We start from the raw sequence: 23,144 nt of genomic DNA on the forward strand, positions 1-23,144 counted from the left end.
GGAGGGAGGAAGAAGAAGCCACCAACAGAAGCATCATATTCCTCCCAGCAAAGAACTGCAGATTTGCAGATTTGCCATAAGATCGTGCACATGCACTACCAGAACGCAAATGCCAACCCTAGAACCCAAATAAACAGTGGAAGACTGAGTGTTACACCAGGAAAAGGGGTAGTTATAAGAACTTCAAATTCAAAAAAAACAGTGATTGCTGCACTCCAACCACTTCTTTGGAGAAAGCATGTTAGGAATCTAAAATCTTTTCCACATAGGAAAGGACTGAGCCTATGTATGAGGTTGACAGGGTTGCTTAAGGTATCTTACTATTCTTAGGAGTCGAAGTAAGACTGGAAAGATTAATCATATCAACTATTTCAACTTTAATGCTCAGTAATAAATGGCCTTTGCAAACAGATCATGATTTACCATCTTATAAAATTTATACCTAAAGGCAAAGTCCCTTCATTCCCTTGACCAGGAAGATCTAATGGAACATCTCTGTAAGGAACAAAGCAATGTATCATGTCAGATTCCCACAGCTGTTATTCCAAGTTGCTCATGTACAAATCTTGAGGTCAAGGTCTTATTCAGATGTTATAGCACTGACCCTCTTGTTGCTCAAATGGATAGGAGCTATGGTATTCGTATTTTCCCAGTTTCCTTCCATGTTGGGTACAAGTTCTTTCCCTCCTTCACTGCAATCAACAAAACAGTTGATATTGCACAAGATGAAACCAAGCAGCTCTGTTTCTTTAGGAACAGGAGGACAGCCCATCTCACCATGTGCAGCAGCTCATGACAGGTCTTGCTTTCATACATGAGTGAAAATAAAGCAAGTTTCATCTCGAAGCTTTAACTTATCCTATGAAAATCTGAATGGAACTAAATGGAATGCGTACACTCTTCTGCTTTCTGGCACAGATGCAAGAATGATCTTCTAGGCATGTATGTTATTAAGACAACATCTTCACAAAAATCTAAATCTCAGGCAGGAGATAAATAGCCACTGTCAGGATGTAATTGTGATCTTAAGAAGCTCCTACTTACCTTGCAGCACAGGTGAATTTGGAATTGGAGGAAATACTACTGCCACCTTCAGCAAAAAAAAATTGCAAAGTAGTGTGCAAGCATCACTGGATGAATTCCCACAGTGTGCTAATGAAATAGATGCTATCCACATCTAATGGCTGAGGGGGAAATAGCACACAGCAGTTACCTGCCTTGCTGAGGTCTCAAACTAAGTCAGGAGGGAAATGGAGAACTGAAACTAGGAGTTACAGGCTCCTGATCCAGCCCCTGCAGCATTGGGAACAAGAACACATGAAGGATTCAGTGCTGTGGCGTGGCCACAGAGATAACAGCAGACCAGTTTTCCTTCTAATGTCAGCATGTAGGCACCTGTGCAATAGTCGTATATAGAATTTCCTTCATTTCAGACTGGGCATTCAACTTGGAAGAAGTTAGATGTGTGCAGACAGGCTCAAAGCATCCGTCCATCTCCTGTGCAAGTCAGTTCCTAAGACTTCTGATTCAATATTTGCTTCAATAGAAACACCATAGCAAGTTCCTCCTTGGTGTCTGTGAGAAAAGAATTAATTCACAGACTGACACTCTTCTGTTTTGTTGTTTTTTTCGAAGATTTATTATCAAATGTTGAACATTTTTCAAGTACATTTTAACTCAAGAAAACATATTTCTCACAGTCTTTTTATATTAACGATATAGAGCATTTCTTCATTTAAATCAGCACCTGGTAGATAAAATGACTTTGTGGCTCACAACACTGTACATTCAAGACAGCAAATTTGTATACCTACATACAAACAGAACAATGTTCACAATAAAGTGGAAAATCATTAATGGTAGGAAATTAATTAGATTCCTACATACCACCATGAGTCCCTTAAAAGTGAGGAGTGTTGTTATAACACCTTCACAGCAACTCATGGACTACACTGCCTCTTGCTTTTACTCCAGAAGAATTATGCAGCTGAAATGAATTTAGGTCTGGGAAAGCTCAGGCACCTCCTGAGTAATTCCCTGAAAATGTGGCCTAGTAAGAGAATAGTGATGATTTTAGGGTAGATGGAGCTGAATTGTTGAGGAACGTCCACTTGGTACTCCATCACGTCAGCTATGGCATATCAATAGCAGCTTCTACATTGCACCACAATTCCAATGAGTAATGTTTAAGAAGTATGTCTCTCCCCCACTTCAGGATTTTTTTTCTGCTGCTTCTGCTTCTGAATTATGTTTCAGGACATTATTCAATAGTAGATAGCCTTTTCCTCAAGTGGAAGAAATTCAGGGACACAAATATAAAGGTTGGTCTTTACGTCCACATTCTTCATAGCAGTAGTATTGAGCTCTCCTGGGTGTTGAAAAGTGCCACTGTGCAAGCGATGCCGCAAACCAGGGTGGCTGAGAACAGTCCTGTGGTGCAGGCTGATGTCTGAAGTTTAACTGTGAAAAACACCAGAGAGAACATGTCAAGGAATGAATATGGTAAGTACATTCAATATTAACTACAACATTTTACTGTATTAAGTAAATAAAAGCCATTCTTTAGGAATTGAATATATAAAAGGTGCTAAATACGAAATCTTGCCAAAATGTTGCATAGTCTGTCCATACATAATGGCAACTACACCACACTGAATTCCTATTGACTTTTACTATGGTGAACCACTATTTGGGGCAAAATTATGGCAGTGTAGTGCATGAGAATGGGAATGAGACTTGGTAACATAACAGTTAAAAACTGGATGGAAAAAAGTCTAAGCTTTCTTCAAATACAATTTTAGAGACTCCTGAACCAGTTATCCATCCTTGCATGCTGACCATATCCAAAGTTTCTCATTAGAAATCAGGAACTTGACTGAGGGAAATGCATTTGTATTTAAATAAAAGAGTAATTCTCATAAGTTAGTGAAGGAAGACTTCAACCATCTCTTAGCAGCTCTTAGAAGAAGAAGATCCTTCTCTCTCTCTGCCTGTTGCCATGCTAAAGCATCATTCACAAGCAAGCAACCTCAGGAATGGTGCTGTGTGCTGGGAAAATCCTGCATGCTAGAAAAGAACAGGACTGCAGAGCCACATTGCTTTTTTTTCAGTTTACCTGCACCTCTTTAATCGTGAAGAAGGATTATAACTTTGTCTTTTCTATGCCTTCTAAACTGGAGCTTGCCTTTATATATCATGGGATAGAGATGTCTGAATGTCACCCATACATGTCATGGAAAATGGCTGCTTCTGCTCTAAATAAGGCAACTGCATTGATGAAGGAGAGAACGTGATCTGTTTCTCTGAGCTTCTAAGAGTTTAAGCAGGTTCCAAGAGTAACTTTGACTAAAGATGAGTGAAAGTCCAGATGCAGTGTTGTTCCACACGTCTGTAGCTATTTCAACTTGCAAACTCAACACTTGCTTTGAGAACCAGACAAATCTTAACTAGGAGAAGACTGGGTAACCTCAGCATGACTGCCATCTGTAAAAACTGTCAAACCAGCCTGTGTGATAACAATTCCTTTCTATAACTGCAGTAACACATACAACAAATCCAACTGGCTTCTTCCAGACCAACTCTTATAAGCAGAGCATCCACAGTATCGTAAGAACAGCCAGACTCATCTTGATCCTGTGGATTTGGAAAGAATCCTTGGCCAGATTAACATCAAAAAAAAATTATCAATTAACATCTTATTAATGGAAAATTAATTAGCATCAAGCACGCTCAGATTCTAAGTTGACTCTAGCCTAATAACATAAGACAGCATCAGAAGTAAAATGTAAGTGCCAAACTGATGCTGAATATCTTACAGGTGAAAATTTAGTAATTATAAGACTATTTGGCTTTTTTGCCACTTAGCATTAACCTAAGAAATATAAGAACTGAATTCACGAGTTAAAAGCTAATCATACCACTGAGATAAAACAAAATCACATTACACTGAACAGCAACTCTTCCATGAGAAACAGCTTCACCTAAAATCAGGCACCGGCAATTAACAAAAAGATATTTTTTTCAAGAATGCTTTTTCATTTCTCTTCCACATGGTAGTAAGATGCCTAAAACTCTCCATCTCATTTGCTCCCTTCTCTGTCCATTTCTCATTACGCTGTTGTTATTATCTCATGATACAAATGCACTTACTTTCTCAGAACTCTAAAAATCCAGAACAAATTCTACTATTAATCTCATTTTGCCACAGAACATATTAAGTTTCCCTATTCTGCCTTACTGATGTCTATTAGTGTTGATTAAGAGAAAAAGATCGGAAACAGTAGACCAATTTATAAGACAATTTCATGTTTGGTTTCTCTGTATGCATGTTCTGATAGAGTTCCCAATTATTGCCCATTTTGATTCAATGGCGTGGACATCAAACAATTAAAAATTACAAGTCAGTCACTAGAAAGCCATCATATGGCAATGTCTTTGACTAGTGGTCACGCATTCATGATAATTTCAGAGATTTTACAGAGTAACCCTAAAGGAATATGTCTTTTACCTTCTCTTTTCTAATCAGTGCAATAGATAGACTTACATTTGGCAGTCTTTTAAACCCTATTACTATTTCAGTAAGTGTTCAAGAAGTGTAGCACAGTGCCAGAGCAGTAAGTAAATAACAAGTGAAAAATGAAAGCAAAGTGAATAATGCTTCCTGGAACAGGTTGCCCTATTTCTGCGAAGATGAAAATTTTGCATGTAGTCCTTTCTAAAGGAGTGAATACAACGTAATGAAGGTGAGATGTCCCACTTCATCTTGCAAAGCTGCATTTGAATTCCCCCCCCCAAAAAAAGAAAAAAAAAAATTGCTGATTACATGTAGAGAGAGGGAGGAAGAAGACCCAGAGGTAGCAGCTTTTGCTGAACAAATGTAGAAGACAAACACCTGGAAGGTGGATTTCAAAGTCAGTAAAGTCCAAAGCAAGGACTACAGCGTGCAGTTGCTATCAGGAAACGTAAAAGGAAAGAAAAAGCAAACTGCACCATAGGAAGGAAATAACCACAAGGCTTTACATGATGAGAGACGCTGACAGAGCTATGGTCAGATATAGTTACAAGACAATCTCATAGATGAAAATCTCGCACTGAACTGTATCTGCAATCTGTTTAGGAGAGACAAGAAAAAGAGATACCATTGGGCACACATTAATAAGTCATTCTAGTGGTCTGAGGTAAAAAAAAAAATGTATGTTTGCATTCTGCTTTGAGATGGGAAGAAAGGAAAGATTAAAAGTTGCAAGAGTGCAAAAGGAAAGTATGAAATGCAAAGCTTGAGATTTCTGGTGTGTGAATAGACTTCAATTGCAAATGTACCTCCAGAGAGCACATCAAAAACCACCTGATCCATGTGCATATTGATAATCATTGTTCCAGAAAGTTCAAGTAAACAGTTTTGCTTAAGCAAGGAGGAAAAGCAAAGACTAATGCGGAGCTGGAGTGTAAATTTATATACAGCAATATACTATTCACTAAAATAGAATATCTTTCACATTAATCACCGCCAAATTGGTAAGTCTAATGGACAACAGCTAAGAGATATTTAACAGAAATTATTCTCCGTAGTTCAAAAGTAATAGAAGGAAAATGGGAAAGGCCAGAAATGTGTATCTCTACAATACAGCAGGAGCAGTGAAGTAGGCTTTGTAAGAAGGTAACTACTGCTTTGATTTTCTGCTTCCTGTTTGTATTAAGAAAACCATTTCAGCTGCACTCAGTGAACATAATTACAGATGCTTTCAAAGATCCTTTAATATTTAACTACTTAATCTTCACAATATCTCTATTAAATAGATTTTTTTTTTTTTTGAAACCCCAATTTACACAAGAGAAACATCTTTTAAAGCTTATTTTTTGAAAGTGGATTTGTTCCTTTCATGCAGCGCTGAAACAGAAGAAAGTGCCATACAGATGCCTTTGCAGGTGCAGCTTTGTGGATGGAGTCAAAAATGAGAGGTTTTAAGCTGATTACATTTTGATCACTACAGGCTTCAAAACATGAATGTAATTAAGTAAGAGGACAAAACCATATCTGCGCGTTATCAGTCCATCGGTCCAGCCTGAGCCTCCTTAAAGTTCAGTGTGGAGCAGAGGAGCCCTGCCCAGGGCTGCATGATGTGCGCACTCTGCTGTGCAACAGTAGACTTTCCAAGTTCTTGGCACTTCACCTCCAGCTGAATCTACTGGCAGATGCTGCTTTTCTGAGCCAAATTTCCAAGGCAGAGGGTAGGAAGGCAGTGGGTGTATTTCAAACTTGACATTTCAGTAGAGAAAATGCATAGAATAATTGGAAGGACTTTAACAAGCATATAGGTACCCATAGACTTGGACCAAAGAGTCACTAGTTGATCTAGAACAAAATTGAGAAGCTCTGTGCAAAAGAATATGAAAATAGTGCAGCTACGTGAATGAACTCAGATGTTCCTAGGGACATAATATTTTTTCACAGATGATCTGAACGAGAAGTCGCCTGTACCTTAATTAAATTTTTAGAAGTCATCAAATGAAGAGAGGCTGCCAGACAGTGAGCAAGAACAAAAGGGAGAAAATGGGCCAGCTTTGCTCTCAAAATACATGTGGACAACTCTGTTTAGGCTTATTCAGTTTGCTTGAGCATCTGATGGCAGAAGATGATTGTAAAAAGAGCTAACATTTAACCATATTTATTTTTATTAAAAAAAAAAAGAAAGAAAGAAAAAAATAAAGCCTGCCATTATTCACTTCATTTTTACCCTAAGTCTACCTAGCAATAGAGCAAGGCCATAGCATGACATAGAAACACAGAGCACACACACACATGCACACACGTGAGTTTTCTATACTACTGAAATAATAACTCTGAAAGTGCAGTGTGGTGCAGACCTCACAACAGCGGGAACAGTTATATTGGCTTACTGAGTTTTGTACAGAACAGACTCCACACAGCATCAAAACTTAGACTAAAGTTGAATCAGCTGGAGAAGAATAAATACAGCCAACAATGCTCACAGAATAAGTAGTACACAGTGAACTAGAATATGGGAATGATACTTCACAAATAATATGCAACACTGCAAAAACATCAATATGAGAGAGGCACTGATTTCTACTCACTGGGAACCAAGCACTGTAACAGGTTGCCCAGAGAGGTTGTAAAGTCTCCTCCTATAGAGATATTCAAGACCCATCTGGATGCCTACCTGTGTGACCTATTGTAGGGTACCTGTTTTAGCAGGGAGGCTGGACTTGATGATCACTTGAGGTCCCTTCCTTCCCTTGAGGTGATTCAGTTGTTGTGTGTGACATGTGGGGATGGCACAGAGCTGCACCAGGCTCAGGCTGAACGTTAGGAAAAACTTATCTGCTGTGAAAGTGGTTCAAACACTGGAACAGGGTTCCTAGAAGAGTGGTTGATGCCCCATATCTGTCAGTGTTCAGGAGGCATTTGGATAATGCCCTCCAGAATATGCTTTAATTTTTGGTTAGTCCTGAAGAGGTCAAGCAGTTGACCTAGATGATATTCAAAGGTCCGTTCCAACTGAACTGTTCTGTTCTATTCTATTCTATTCTATTCTATTCTATTCTATTCTATTCTATTCTATTCTATTCTGTTCTGTTCTGTTCTGTTCTGTTCTGTTCTGTTCTACTCTACTCTACTCTACTCTACTCTACTCTAAAAATTCGTGAAAGTAATTTAATGAAAAGACTGTTAGGGGATCTCATCAATGCATATAAGTATATAAAGGTTGGGTGTCAAGGGATGGGACCAGGCTCTATTCAGCAGTGCCCAGCGGCAGGACTAGAGGCAGAGTGCACATACTGGAGCACAGGAAGTTCCATATGAACATCAGAAAATCTTTGTTACTGTGAGGGTGACAGAGCACTGTAACAGGCTGCCCAGAGAGGTTGTTTTCTTCTCTGGAGATATTCAAAACCCTCCTGGATGCTTTCTTGTGCAACCTACTCTAGGGAGCCTGCTTTAGCAGGGAGCTGGACTTGATGATCTCTAGAGGTCCCTTCCAACCCCAACAATTCCGTGATTCTGTGAATATATGCAAAACTGTAATTCTGCAAGGATATGATAACAATGAAATCCAGTAGAGGAAATGTTTGTGATAGTTGCTAATAGCACAGCAGTTACTGAAAAAAAGGATTAAATGGAGCCTGGCTGAACATTGTCTTCAGAAGACTGATCACCCCCATTCAGGAAATCTAGGGAAAAGGTATGATAAATGAAACCATGGGATAAGTTTCCCTAGGAATATTCTTCCAACCCCATTAGAATGCTTAAGAGGACTGCTTATGTTGCTTAGGAAATTCTTTTGACCAGTGGCACCATTTTTAATCAAAGAGAATTATTCTGCCTTCACTAGCTGTTACCCAGCCAGACCTCTGACTGGTTGTCCCATGCAGTGAGTGGCAAACACTATTAAATCAATACTCTCCTCTACTTGTCCCAGCAGCATTTTTCACCTGCTTTGTACCCACATGATTAGAGCAGATAATATTCCAGCAGCTCTTTTGAACTTCCAAAAGCACAAATCAGCCAGTTAAGTTACCTTAACTGGCAAATTAAACTACATTTAGAGCTGATTTTCTTTGTTAGTGTTTTTAAATAGCCAAATCCAGCCTGCTTTGTACTGATGTAAATGATGATCCAAGCCACAAGGCAGAACTGGGTCTGATAGCTGCTTGGAACAAAGTGGAGTGCCCCGTGCTATTTACTATTATAGAAATATGTGGAAATCTCAGTATGAAGAGATTTATAACCCCTACTACATGAAAAATCCTAGAGCCACATTTTCAAAGGCACATAAATATGCAGGTGATGTGGCTAGTGAGATTTACCAAACCATATGTAAACGTTAGGAATTCAACTTCCACCAGCAGTCAGTATGTGCAAAGATATTTTATAGATCCTAGTAAGTGCTCTCCTGCAGATACAAGCACCTGAACACTTTTGCTGGTCTGCACCAAGTTCCATGAGGTGGCTGTGAATCAACATACACATCATAATTTCCTATAAGGCAAAGGCATCTGGAAGATACAAATATGTAAGATGTCAAGACTTTGGTTCACACATCTATTTGAGTTAAACTGAAATCAGTGGCACATAGGGACCTCTGCATTTTTATTCATCTGGCCTAAAACTCCTATTTTGGGTCAAAGTTCTTCACCACAATAAACAACCAACCAACCAAACAAACAAACAAACCAAAAAAATAAAAAAGAGCAAAGCATCAGCAAATTTGCAAAACTAGCTCTACATGGTTTTTCAGACAGGTATGAAGAATCAGGTAGTTTAGCTAATAACTGACCAAGTTCATAGTTGATCTGTCCTCTCTGGGATCCTTTAAGGAATCCAGTCTGAACTAGGTTGTATAGTCACGCCATCATTACTTCCAGATGCTCCAGGAGTGATGAGATTCTTTTAGCTGATTTACTAGTAAGCAGCTGCCTGAGAGAGCACTTTGCAATCAGAGGTGACTCTTTTCAAGTGAGATGAAGTACCAAAAATCTGATCCATTTGTTTGGCCTAAAGTGAACTTCATATAGAGTTCATCTCTCTGCCTCACCCAAGTTACTATTCCAGAATATTTAATATGGGAGTGCTACAATCTGCTTTCTGTAGACTTTTGATAGGCAAGCTAGAGGTCTTATGTCAATTTCTGAGCTACATTAAGTCTCATCTTTGCTGTTGGCTCACTGCAAAGTTGAGTTCCATAATGAAACAGCCTTCCCTATCTTTGTCTGCTGCATCTCCTCTCTGGACAATCTGTTCCAGTGCTTCACTAAAAGATGCCAGGGCATATAAATCTTATGTTAAAATGTGACCTTGAAGGACGCCTAGAAATAACACGTGTCATTGCAGAAAGCTTCAAGAAGCAATGGAACGTGCCTACTAATAGCAATATTTTTGCTACTAATTCGAGAATCATTAGCATTCATGAAAGACTGCATCAGAAAGAATAAACCATCCCAGATGTAAATGACATGGCTGGAAATCTTTGTCACCAAGATTCTATTTGGTTAACCTGATTGCAACTTTGAAAGCTGTTGACTCAACATAGTGTCTGGATTTTAACAGGTTCAGGGGCAAAACCATATGCTCTGACAAGGGTGTGAAAAGAAAAACATTCCCTGTTACAAGGTACAAAAAGGGAAAACCTGTTTAATGCAAGCCAAAATAAGGCACTGGTAGGCAGTGATGATCAGCACTGGATCAGGGTAGATAAGGTAGGAAGTGTTCAAAAGTCGACATTTGCTAAATAGTAGCATCTTTACTCAACCAACATACTGTAAATACTGGATACAGATGAAAACCATAGCAATTCAAGTTGCTATTGCGTGGTAGGTATGGGAACTGCTGATATTTTAAATAGTAGTTAATAGTGTTTTCAATTGCTTTCAGAAGAAATTAAAGGGGTAAATTAAATTAACCCACACAAATTTTATCACTGAGTTACAAGATCTCTCGAGGAAGATGCTGGCACAGGCACAGCCTCCACTGTATTTCTTTCATTTTGCTGTGAATGCAATGAATAGCACAAGGAGAATGCAAGCACAATATATTACTGAAGGACATTTGAAGAGTGAGAACATGACCACTCAGCTACTTGTACTGTTTTGACTTACAATGTACAGAAGGATACATTCAGAATTGTAGTATAAGTCTACTAATGATGACAGGTGGATGAAGGAAAGAAAAAGTGATCATAGAAAGCAAAATTCAATAGCAGATCAAAAATATGGTAACTAGATTGGAAGGAGCTTTGCCTCTTCCTACAGCTCATGCATGTGTGAGCAGAATTTCTGTAATCAACAAGTGCTTGATTATCTTTAATAAGATAATGAAAGCATTTTCAGATCTTTACTGTCCTCTAAATGACCAAAAAAAAAAAAAAAGTCAAGATCTCATCTATTTGGAGCTTACAGCAACAAACATTGAATAAGGGTAGTGAAGCGCTGAAAGAGGTTGCTCAGAGAGGCGGTGGATGCCCCATCCTTGGAGACATTCAAGGTCAGGCTGGATGGGGCACTAAGCAACTTGACTGAGCTGTAGATGTCCATGTTTGTTGCAGAGGAGTTGGGCTAGTTGATCTTCATACACTTCTTCTGACTCAAACTACTCTATGATGATACTATGACATACACACAAATGAAAAGAAGTCAGGAAAGCTCTGATACTTCAAGATGTTGAGTATTTGCTGAGAAGTGTGTAGTGCATATGAGTGAGTCACACTACAAAATAACTCCAATGCAGATTGCAGAGCTACCTATTATAAGAAATAGTGTAGTTGGTTAAGTTGCTCTACATTCATATTGCTGTAAGAGGAGCAAAGAATTTGTTCCCCTGTTTCCAGGTACAGAGAGTGAAAACATCAGCTCAAAGATGCTTGCACTGAAAATAAGTATATATCCATAGCCTAAACATGCACAGAAAGGCAGAGATGAAATCTCACACCTATATTGACCTGTAGGGTTGACTATGAGATTACTCCCACCAATAGTCAGATGAGCCATTTCAACCATATCAAGTAGATCCCACCCAAAACTATCAAGGTTATGCTTAACCAAAGTTGTAGAAAGCCTTTACAGAATCTGGGGGACTGCAGCTGGCAGGTTTATCTGTTTATAAGTGAGTCACATATCTCATTGAGGGTCGTGTCCACAGGAAGTAAGCAGAGATCCAAGGTGTAAGTTCAGTGCAAGCTTACGGTCAAATCAAGTCATCAAATAGACAGTCAAAAAAGCATATGAGAAACTGCAGGATTTGGGATGAGGGATTCCAATCCAAGAAGAACTGCCTGTTTAGTTATCAGTAAGGAGGAATTCCTCCAGAATTCTGCCTCTGTACACAGCACCCATTCTCTAAACCCAAACAGTACAATTAAGTATGATTGGATCAGGGAAAACGCATAATCAACTAAAAACAAAAAAATAAAAAATAAAAAATAAAAAGGCAATCAATGCTAACAACTAGCTTGAAACCTGAGAGAGTGTGCAGTTGGTAATAGGACTGATAAAACAGATGAAATTCAAACTACAATATTGTGAAAATATGTGTCTTTGTATTGAAAATGTCATTGAAATTTTACCACGTGATTCAAAACAGAACTGGCTATCTTTTAAATCTTGTTCTTTTCAAATTCTCTAGAAGGGTGACCAGCAGGTTGAGAGAGGTGATTCTGCCCCTCTATTTGGCTCTTGTGAGACCCCACCTGGAGTACTGCATCCAGTACCGGGCGCCCAATGTAAGAAAGATGTTGAGCTGTTGGTCCACAGAAGGGCCATGAAGATGACCAGAGGGCTGGAGTACCTCCCGTACGAGGACAAGCTGAGAGAGCTGGGGATCTTCAGCCTGGAGAAGAGAAGGCTCCAGGGGGACCTTATAGCAGCCTTTTAGCACCTGAAGGGGCTTACAGGAAAGCTGGGGAGAGACTTTTTATATGAACATGTTGAGACAGGATGAGGGGAAATGGCTTTACACTGGAAGAGGGTAGATTTAGATGAAATATAAAGGAGACAGACATTCTTCACTGTGAGGGTGGTGAGACACTGGAACAGGTTGCCCAGAGAAGCAATGGATGCCCCCTCTCTGGAGGTGTTCAAGGCCGGGCTGGATGAGGCTGTGAGCAACCTGGTCTAGTGGGAGGTGTCCCTGCCTATAGCAGGGGAGTTGGAACTAGATGATCTTAAAGGTCCCTTCCAATCCAAACCATTCTATGATTCTATGCATCTATGATTCTACGATTTCCAGCTATATTTCAAGACACACAAACTTGTTAAGAATCCTGTCTGCTTTCTCTTCTCCTGTCTTCCTTGAATGATTCCTGAATATACTGCAATTTTTTTTTAATCTTTTCCATACATTTACATAAAACATATCAAATAAAACAGAACGTTTTCACAATTATTTCACAAAACATTTTATTTTGTCCTCACGAATACGAAAAAAAAATCATGTTAACACCTTGGAAATTATTCTTTTGAATGCTCATGCTTTTTCTTATTGCTTCAAGCTGAGAAACAGTTCTGAAGTTATTCACTTGTTTACAAAATAGGGTTTTTCCAACTCAGCACTCCATTTCTACAGTACTTTTTCCCAGGTCCCCAAAAGCTCCGGCAGCATAAGCTATCACTGTCTCACACGAGGGCTTCTCCAAAAAGTAACCTTCTTATAGCACCAAAAAAAAAAATCTCTAAAATGTCAATATGGATAAAAAGTTCCTTACAGTCTCTGAGAGTTACAGACAGGTAAGTGGTCAACCCTCAGAATGCTGCCTGTGATGGACATGTATCACGGTTTCTATTTTGCAGTTAGGGAAACTGAGGCATGCATTTCAAGGATTTATTTCTCTGACAGTTTGTGGCAGAGCCCAATATGACAAATAGGGAAATGTGTAAGCAAAAATCTACAAACTTACTGCAGTTATCCAGTTCTGTGTGAAGTTGATGTTAATGAAGGAGAAGGGGATATCCTGGTTCATTCCCTTGACTGTGAATGTTAGAGCTACTCGGTATGAATGATAAATAACAACACTGGCTTGGAGAAATCTTGTGAAGGAGCTGCAATCAGATTCCTCCCGCAGTTGTAGGCAATGTTTTATAAACTGCTTATCTCGGAATGCATTTTATCTACCACAAAGAGTAACATCTCTGAAGTAATGCATTATAGGTAAGCAGAAGTACAAAATAGCAGGATTTATACACAGAACTCACCACAAGCACATGCAGAGCTTTGGCTTTCCTTTGCTTTTCTACCTAGTTAACACATTTATTGCTGATGAGCTGAATGTTAGGATCGGTTGCAGAAATAATAAGGACATTTAATGCACAGTTTTGTTCATACTTTTGCCTGTCCTAGTATTTGGGGAATTAATCTGTACCCCTGCACCTTTTTTCTTTCTGTCATTGACCTTCCTAGACATCCAGCAGCTCAGTTACAGCAGAATCACAGAATCATTAAGGTTGGAGAAGAACACTAAGAGCATTCAGTCCAACCATCGATCTACCCCCACCATGCCCACTGACCCATGTACCTCAGTGCCACATCACCACATTTCATGAACACCTCCAGGGACAGTGACTCCACCACCTCCCTGGGCAGCCTGTGCCAATGCCTCGCCACTCTTCCTGAGAAGAAATTTTTCCTAATATCCAACCTGAACCTCCCCTGGTGCAACATAAGGCCATTACCTCTCATTCTGTCATTAGTTACCTGGGAGAAGAGGCCCATCCCCTCAAAGACTGCCTCAGGATGTCAGACAATATTCCCAGGAGACATTTCCCATTCAGAATCTTTGGGGAAACTGGTATGTCTTAGTCAGTTTCTGGCAATACCTAAGGCAAATTATCACTCAAGCATACAAAGCTATGGATTTCCCCAAGATAACTATAGCCATTATAATATTCCTATATTTTTAATATTTTTTTTTTTCCCCTGAGCAAGAAGTAGTCCCTCTTAATTTAGGGGCTTATGAGACTTGCATCACTGGGTTTGGAAGCAGCTGCAATCAGATGGGAATATCTAATATCTTCCAGAATGCTATTAACCACGAAGGGAATAATATTATTCTAGATATCTCCAGTAGTTTTCCTGTAGCAGCTCTTCTTTAAATTGAGCTGGGAATCTCCAATAGCTCTTCCATGCTAAAAGAAAGGCAGGAGGGAAGTCAAGAACAGCATCTCATGGGAGAAGAAGATAATATTTCCTTTTAACATTCTCAGTAAGTAACAATTGTAATGAAAAAGCTGCATATTCTTGTGCAACTGGTTAAATAGAATTTATATTAAGGGTACATATTTCAAACAAGACTCATGTCACCTTGAGGAAAGACTTCTACAGTGTAGCAGTCTATCATTGAGTTAGTGGCCTAGATAAAATTTTTACTCCATGGAGAGAAATACTCCATGGAGAGAATGTCACTTCTGTGACAGCACTCACCTCAGGGTGAGGATGAAGGAGGTTAGATAATTCACAACTTCAAAGAGGTTATTTCTTTCCACATATGATAAAATGTTTTTTAGACAACCAGCTCAGAGGTCACTGCAGACTACCAAATTCTCAAATGACCACTAAATAACTGTGATTTCAAAATCCATCAGTCACCAGTAAATCTCATATTGTGGTAGGAAGATCATCTTTGTCTTCACTGTCCACCATTATTAATTCCATTCAAAGGTAGTTAGACCATTTACACACACAAATGTCTACACATAAATATATGAGGATGTGTATGCATATACACACATGGAGTCTCTCTTCACTCTCAAGGTTTACTTTGTTAAATTCTGCTTCATTTCAGACAAAAATGGGATAAAAACTTCATAATTTTAATCATCTAAATTGAGATCTTCTGTACAATTGTCCTCATGCCCTCCTTCCACTTATAGATTTCCTTTTCTTTTCTTTGACTGTCTTCTTCAAGTTTTAATCTTGTCACTTTTTTTATCCTTTAGTCTCTGATCTTTTACTTCCCTTTCTTTCCCTTTCCCTTTCTACTTTCCCTTTCCCTTTCTATTTTCCCTTTCTATTTTCCTTTCCCTTTCCTCTTCCCTTTCCTTTTCCCTTTCCTTTCTTGGAAGGGCATATATTTTCCTCTCCTCAGTTGTCTTATTTTAAATTCAGTTTCTTCAGGTCATTTCCTCTACCTTTTCAACCTGCTTTGTTTTCTAAGTTCTTCTTCTCTCTCTTTATTCTCTTCTTGATACCCTTCAGCAAGACTCTGACAGCAGCATTTCATCATAAATCTCTCTCAATCCTACCCCTGCCTGTTATTGCTATTACAGAAGAAGAAGAAATTTAGTAAGGCTTAGTTCTGTGATTCCATCTACGCTGGTTAATTACTATCGCAGATGTTCTCCGTAACCTACCTGCTCTGTGCAATTTAGATGTTTATACTAAGCATATTTTTTATCATGCTGCAGTTCTAAAATACAACATAATCAAATATAAAACATGAACTTTCATGGATAGAGACGCTGAATCAAAGAGAAGGCAATCTTCATTAAACTGAAGAGTTAGTGCACTTCAGGAGATGATACTTAGTCTAACATTATTAGGACACCTTATTCACAGAATCACAGAATGGCCCGGGTTGGAAGGGACCTCAATGATCATCAAGCTCCAACCGCTCCCCTCCCCCCCTCCACCACAGGCAGGGCCACCAACTTCCATGTTTAATACTAGACCAGGCTGCCCAGGGCCCCATCCAACCTGGCCTTGAACACCTCCAGGGATGGGGCATCCACACTGTCCCTTCCCTGGAGTCATTCAAGGCCAGGCTGGATGGGGCTCTGAGCAACCTGGTCTAGTGGAAGGTGTCCTGCCTATAGCAGAGGGGTTGAAACTAGATGATCTGAAAGGTCCCTTCCAGCCCAAACCATTTTATGGTTCTATGATTCTATGAAGGGAAAAGAAATACATATTTTGAGGATAAATATTAAAACCACTTAGATTCTTTGAGGGACTTGCAAAAGAACAACTGCTAAGCTAATGCATTTTGCCAAGGGTAGGTTCCCTTTGATGCATATAACCTGAAATGTAGGACAAGCATAGAGAAAATAATTCCTTAAAAGTTGTGCATCAAGAAAGCATTTAGAGCAAGTCTGCAAGATAAAGGGAGACAGAGACCTTTCTGATTTAATTATAGGTAAGAAATGCAAGATTGTTATTTATTTCTTCACTTATGTCTGTAGAAATGCTTATTTCTATGCAATCCACTTGGTCTTAAGTAAGCAGTTTTATTCTTCTCCCAGGGTATAAGTGCTTTAGGAAGAAAACAAGTATCTTATCATGATATGATAGCAGGAAAGCTGTCTGACATATAAGACACTATGGAACACAACTAAACCAGAAGAGTCCTACTTTGTAATCAGCTTTGTAGGAGCGTCCCTAGAGCTTCTTTGCACCACACATCTTATCCAATATCCACGCATCTCAGTCCTATTTTCAGATGCATCTCAGCCTTCCATGACTTTCTAGCCATACACATATGAGCCCCTAAAATCTTCTGAATGTGTGTCTCTTTTTTACTACTGAGAATTCAAAACCATTCTTGTAAAGGCTAATTCCTCTGCATGGAGCAATGAAACCCTTCAAACTGACAAAATTCCCCTAGTAGTAAGCAAGATTATCAGAAGCTATCTAAAGAGTGCATGCTCCACATTCACTTATATCAACCCAGTTTGAACTGAAATTCAACTGAGACAGTAGCAAAGGTACAAATGTGCCTACACAGAGATACACACACAAAAAAAACAACAGCCTTACACTTCAGAAAAGATGTAGAAGAAATTAAAAAACAGCTGCTGTACCCTGCTAAAAGCCTTCACATAAGTGTCAGCACAGGCACCTCATGGACGACAGTTCCCTGGCTGTAAAGAATAGAAACACTGTGAGAGCAACAAAAGTCCAGCAAAGACTATTCTATCTTCTCTGGTTTCTAGAGAAAATCTTTTGATCTATTGCTTGGTGACCCTGCACATAGCAGGGGAGTTGAAACTAGATGGTCATTATGGTCCTTTTCAACCGAGGCCATTCCATGATTCTATGACATGAAATACCCTTAGTAATTTGGAATCAAAATGTAATCAAATTTAACCTCTGGTGTTGATGACAATGTATTAAGGATGACAGTTTTATGTTGCAAAAGAAAAAGAAAAGCAGTTTTTTCTTAAGGGGAGATAAGACTTGGCAGTTATTAATTTTGCATTAAGAAAAACAGGAAAAGACATATCACCAAGAGAGGCAAATACTTTCTTCAGGTATAATGAGTGTTAAATTAGGAGTTTAATGATCCAGTGTAATAATTCTTTGAATTCAAGAAAGGCATGTGGTATCCAGCTGGCCAAGAGATTTTGACTATGCGCCACTACAAATCTAGACTTGCATATAATGTCTGTGGAACCAGTCCAAAACATGAACACAAATTTCACACCAATGACGTGCAAAATCCTTGTTTGGTTTCACGGTTTTGAGTTGATATTTCACATGCTGAGACTGACGATTAGCTGCCTTTTCAGCTGTCAGAACATGACCTTATTCCCTGCCCATTCTGGTCTTGACTGACCACTGAGATGCTGAAACTTCCATCTAATTTCTGACTGACATTCTGCTGCAAACAAACTGTAACTGAGATTTAGTAATTGGGAGAAGAGGTGGTTTTTCCCTCGAGAGAGAAGCAAAATGTTTTTGCAGTACAAAGACTACCATTTGATTAAACGCATAAAAGTGCTGCAGAAGAAAATTCCAGATTGGTGAAAAAATTGAGAACATCACTCCGAAATTAAACCTGGTTTTTTGGTGTTGTTTTCTTTTGTTGTTTTTGTTGTTGTTTATTTGTTTTTGTTTTAACAGAGTTCTGATTTATATAGATTAAATCTGGAAGTAAGGCTCTTACTGGTGTATATTCTCTGTTCACAATGAGAACATGAAGTAATTGTAAAATGATACCTTTTTTGTTGCTCTTAATGCCTTGCCACATGAGAGGACTCATCCACAATTTTGTCCCCTCAAGACCCAGAGGTCCCTATTAATTTTTGCAGAGCAAAACTTTCAGTTTGTCTTCTTCATTTTCATAGAGCTGAAAAAGAAAAGAAAGGAATATCAGCTTCTCAAAATACATAGTCTTCATCAATATACCTTACTTAGGTCGTGTTACAGCCTTTCCTCTATTTACCAAGTTCGTAACAACTGGCAGACGTAAACATTGTACTTCAGTGTAATTACCAAAAAATTGGTAATAATAATTATTAGTATTATTCATTATGAAAATATTGCGTGACTTAGTAAAAGGATACACTTACCAGGAGCTTAACTTTGTAGACGGAGAAATGCCTTTGGTCCCTTTTACTTGGGCCAGGTGGATCATACTGCCTAATCTTTTAGGCATCCAAGGACATCGCATGCAACAGGCGCAGGCAGTGAAGTGTGGGAGATGATTCCATGTCTGGTTGCTTTCTTTGTGAAGCTATCTTGAAAATGAAGAGATTTCTTTTGCTTTTTTTTTTAATCACCATCTTGCCAAAAGCACAGATGCAGCTATTGGCATGATTTCCCTTTCAGGGTATTATTCTGTTAATGTAAAAGTAGATATGGGACGTCTTTGTTTTTCTTCCTGATCTCCTGTCTTTTACTCTTATTTAAATACTAATATAGTCGATTTCCAGAACTAGGCAACAAGAGTGAAAGGAAGAGCAGTACTGCCTCATATTAGGATTTGTCTACTCTGTTTATTTAAGTTCATCTTCTAGGTTTTCCATGAAGCATCATGAGTGTTTTGCAAAAGACACTATTAAAATCAGAGATGTGTATGAGACGTATTTCCTTTGAATATGATTTTCGAATATGAGAATCAATCAACCACGTAGAAAAATCTGTCATTTTATATGTTTGTGCTGACCAAACTGGCCAAATAAAATTTCTCGAGTACAGATGTACTGGGGGAAGAGAAGTCTGAGAAAGAAAGCAATGAAATAAATACAATGCACAGAAAACTTCCACAGATGTACAGAGCTGATCACTGTTACCATGTTTCTATGGAATCATTGGCTTGCTATCTGCATGGCAAGTAAACCATCACAATTATGATTATGCTAACGAATCCAGTGTGGAGAGGAACCTATTCCATTAGAAATGCTTACCTTCCCCTCATTCCTGCTCACACACAGCATGATGCCTGCCCCATGCAGAGACAGACACCTACGCCCATTTAATTAATTTTCAATTACAGTGTTGGCCTTCCCTGCGAATGAACTAGCACCAGAAAGATTTGTGTATTCAGGGAAGTTTAAATTCATAGTAGGGCTACGAGTAAAACAAATCAAATAGAGTAGAAACCAGATGAGAAGCAGGCATCCTGCCTGAGAGGTAAGCTGTCTGGCTGTAAGTAAACTGACTAAATAAACACAAGGAGTTGCCTATTCCATCTCACAAGATGACAGTTGAAGGATGTCAGAACATTTGCCTTAGTCAGAATGACATCAGATGGCATAGGAGGGCCATGGGCAGGGGGCCAGGGCACAGCTTTCAGGGGTTCAGGAACACCAAAGAATGGAGACTGACTTTGCTTGGCTGCTTTTATCTCAGTGCATGGCTCTGTAACCACATGGAAAGCAGTGCTGTAGAGTCATACATGGCTTGGAATTTCATTTCCCATCACTCAAAAACAGTGGTTAATTTCCTCAGGGATAACAGAGTTCTTTGAGATATTTATATGCACAGATTTACTTGGATTGGTCAAACATCACTGTGCCCACCCTATTCCACATCTTCAGAGCTCACCTTTGCTGCACTGTCTGTCATTACTTGTGTTATATTGTAAGCTCCTTTAGCTACCACCATGGAAATTTGCTATCACAGGCAGTCGGGTGATCAGTATACTTTTATAATTTGCTTTGGCTCTTAATAGATTAAGAATCAGAGCAAACTGATGATGCAAGGGCACTGGAGTCACAGAGACACCAGAGTAAATTTAAGGAGTTTGCTCTTCCAGAATGTTCTTAGATATTTCTGATGTGAAGCGGGTAAAATAAAGTAGATAAATTCACAGCAAAATTCATACCATACATCAATATCACCAATTTTGTAAACAAGCATAATGAGAAGCATTCACATTTTATCTTATTTTATTTTATTTGGATATTATTTTATTTTATTTTATCTTATTTGGAAATAGTATGGAGTAGTGGATCAAAGTCAGTGAAGTCGGGTTAATTAACATAGCTTAAAAGAGATTGCTGAAAACTGTAATTTCAAAACTGAGGCAGAATGGAAAACTTGTGCTATTCCCAATGTAGCTCAGTGAGTAATACACATTGAAAGAAAGTAGGTACATATATCTCCATTCCCTCAAACAGGAAACTATTTGCCAGCTACTGCTTAGCTCAGCAATATATAAAATCCCTTTATATATTCCCATAAGAGTTTGAAAAAATCTAAAACCTTTGCAGGGCTCCCTCTCCTTCAGTATTACAACAACCCTCCAACATGCTGCTCTCTAGTATACAGTATGAAATAAAAGTGCATATAGAAAGCTTCCCTGGTTGGCACATTGACGCAATCAGAAGCCAGACTGAAATACTGAGCAATAGAATCATACAAGTACAGAATGACTTAGGTTGGAAAGTACCTTAAAGATCACTGAGCTCCAACATCCTGGCATGGACAGGGTTTCCAACCACTAGATCGGGGAATACTGTTGAGGAAATTAATTGGTGTCACCCAATGGATGGACACAGCAGTGTTCACATCTGGATTGGGAATGATGATGAGAAGATGTACGAAGGAGGGGAGAAAAAAAAACAGACAGTATGAGCCAGAAAGGCCCAGTGCTTCTGTTGTTTGAGATGGATTGAGAGCAGCCCTGTGGAGAAGGACTTGGGGAGCCTGATGGTCAAGATGGATATGAGCCAGCAGTGCGCGCCTGCAGTTTGAAAGGCCAACAGCATCCTGGGCTGCATCAACAGAGGGTGGCAGCACAGAGAGGGAGGTGATTGTCCCCCTCTACTCTGCCCTTGTGAGGCCCCATCTGGAGTACTGTGTCCAGTTCTAGGGTCCCCAGTACAGGAAGGGCATGGAGTTGTTGGACTGAGTCCAGAGGAGGGCCACTAAGATGAGTGCTGGAGCACCTCTCCTATGCAGAAAGGATGAGGGAGCTGGGTTTGTTCAGCTTGGAAAAGAGGAGACTATCAGGAGACCTGATTGTGGCCTTCCAGTACTAAAAAGGGCATACAGGGAAGCTGGGGAGGGATGCTTTGTCAGGTGCCACAGTTACAAGACAGGAGGAAACTTTTAAACTAAAAGAGAGGAGATTTAGATTAGACATTAGGAAGGAATTCTTTACTCAGAGGGCAGTGATGCTCTGGTACTGTCCAGAGAGCTGTGGGTGCCCCATCCCTAGAACTGCTCAAGGCCAGGTTGGATGGGCCCTGGGTAGCCTGAGCTGTTGGGGGGCAACCAGCCCATGGCAAGGAGTTGGAACTGGAGGGGCTTTAAGGTCCATTTCAACCCACACTATTCTATGACCCTATCTGTAAAATGAGGCCAATGGCAGTACTCTTTCAAGAGACTTCTGAGTGCTTTTTTGTGTGTGTAAAATAGTTAAAATTGATCAGTCATATTGAAAGTCATGAATGGTATGAGAAAGGAAGGGGAAATAGATCAGCATATGCCCTGCCAGTAAGATTCACAAGCTCTGTTTTTGTGAAAAAACAAGCAACAATTTGTATTCTGCTTAATTCACTGCTTCATCAGATCTTAAAATGGGCAAACACTTGTGCTTTCAGAGTTGATGTTTCTTTTGCTAACATACCAGGGCATGTGCAAGAATTTCAGTTTCAGTGAAGATTTGCAGGGAAGAAAACCACACTAATTTAAAGCTGTCAGGAACACAATCAGTTATAAGCAGAGGTAGCTGCCTGCAGCATCACACCCAAGAAGATGTTTGGGTCCTTGGGGTACTTCCTGGAATTCCAGACAGTGCTCCATACAGAATCAATGACCTGCTATTGACTGCAAGAAATGAAAAACAAAAACAAGAAAACCACACCCAATTAAATGGAAAAAAAAAATCATAGTGAAAAGAAATGGGTTCCAGCATTAGGAGCAACTTTGGTGCAAGTGAATTTAGTGTCAAATGTAGCATCTTATATAAATATTTTTATCTAAACATCAGATCCATTTCCCTTTTGTCCGTGTCTCCATTTAAGTGAGAGAAATTGGAAAAGCATAGAGAAATACACTACCATGACTCAGGAGTGATATTTTTGCTACCTGATACAACACTTAGATCCTTCAAATGGTGAAAAATAATGTAGCATTATTTGGACCAAAGATGCATTTGATGATGTTGCAGCCTGTGACTGCTTCTTTTTTTTTTTTTTTACATAAATCAATACAAGAGGCATTATTTTAGGCAGTGCCTTCCCTAACTCCCATAAAAGGCTTGCCTGATCTTGTTCTCATTTACAAACCCTGCCTCAGCTTCACTCTTAGACCCTCACTGTAATAAAACCATTATTGCTGCTATTTAAAATGCTCACTGAGTCATCACACTGAAAGTAAGAAAGGTGTATATGTACACATGGGATTTTTTATAATTGGCATTACTTTTGCAAAATACTCAATGGCACTTCTTTCCTTGAGATACTGTATCACA

At 39.2% G+C, this 23,144-nt stretch overlaps 1 protein-coding gene and 1 long non-coding RNA gene across 14 annotated transcripts in view; both read right to left on the minus strand.

Annotated features, from left to right (window-relative positions):
- The window catches only part of DLG2 (discs large MAGUK scaffold protein 2), a 999,237-nt gene that overhangs the window by 936,857 nt on the left and 39,236 nt on the right, over window positions 1–23,144 (minus strand). The window lies entirely within an intron of this gene.
- LOC101751262 lies at window positions 1,616–21,381 on the minus strand. 2 transcript variants are annotated; one of them, XR_211432.5, is made up of 3 exons: window positions 18,793–21,358; window positions 18,440–18,569; window positions 1,616–2,460 (listed from the first exon to the last, which is right to left on the minus strand). It is a non-coding gene; the product is annotated as an uncharacterized LOC101751262 (long non-coding RNA). The 2 variants fall into 2 exon arrangements; XR_005839721.1 differs by having other exon boundaries at window positions 18,440–21,381.

The sequence above is a fragment of the Gallus gallus genome, chromosome 1, assembly GCF_016699485.2.
Source record: "Gallus gallus isolate bGalGal1 chromosome 1, bGalGal1.mat.broiler.GRCg7b, whole genome shotgun sequence".
NCBI classification, from domain to species: domain Eukaryota; kingdom Metazoa; phylum Chordata; class Aves; order Galliformes; family Phasianidae; genus Gallus; species Gallus gallus.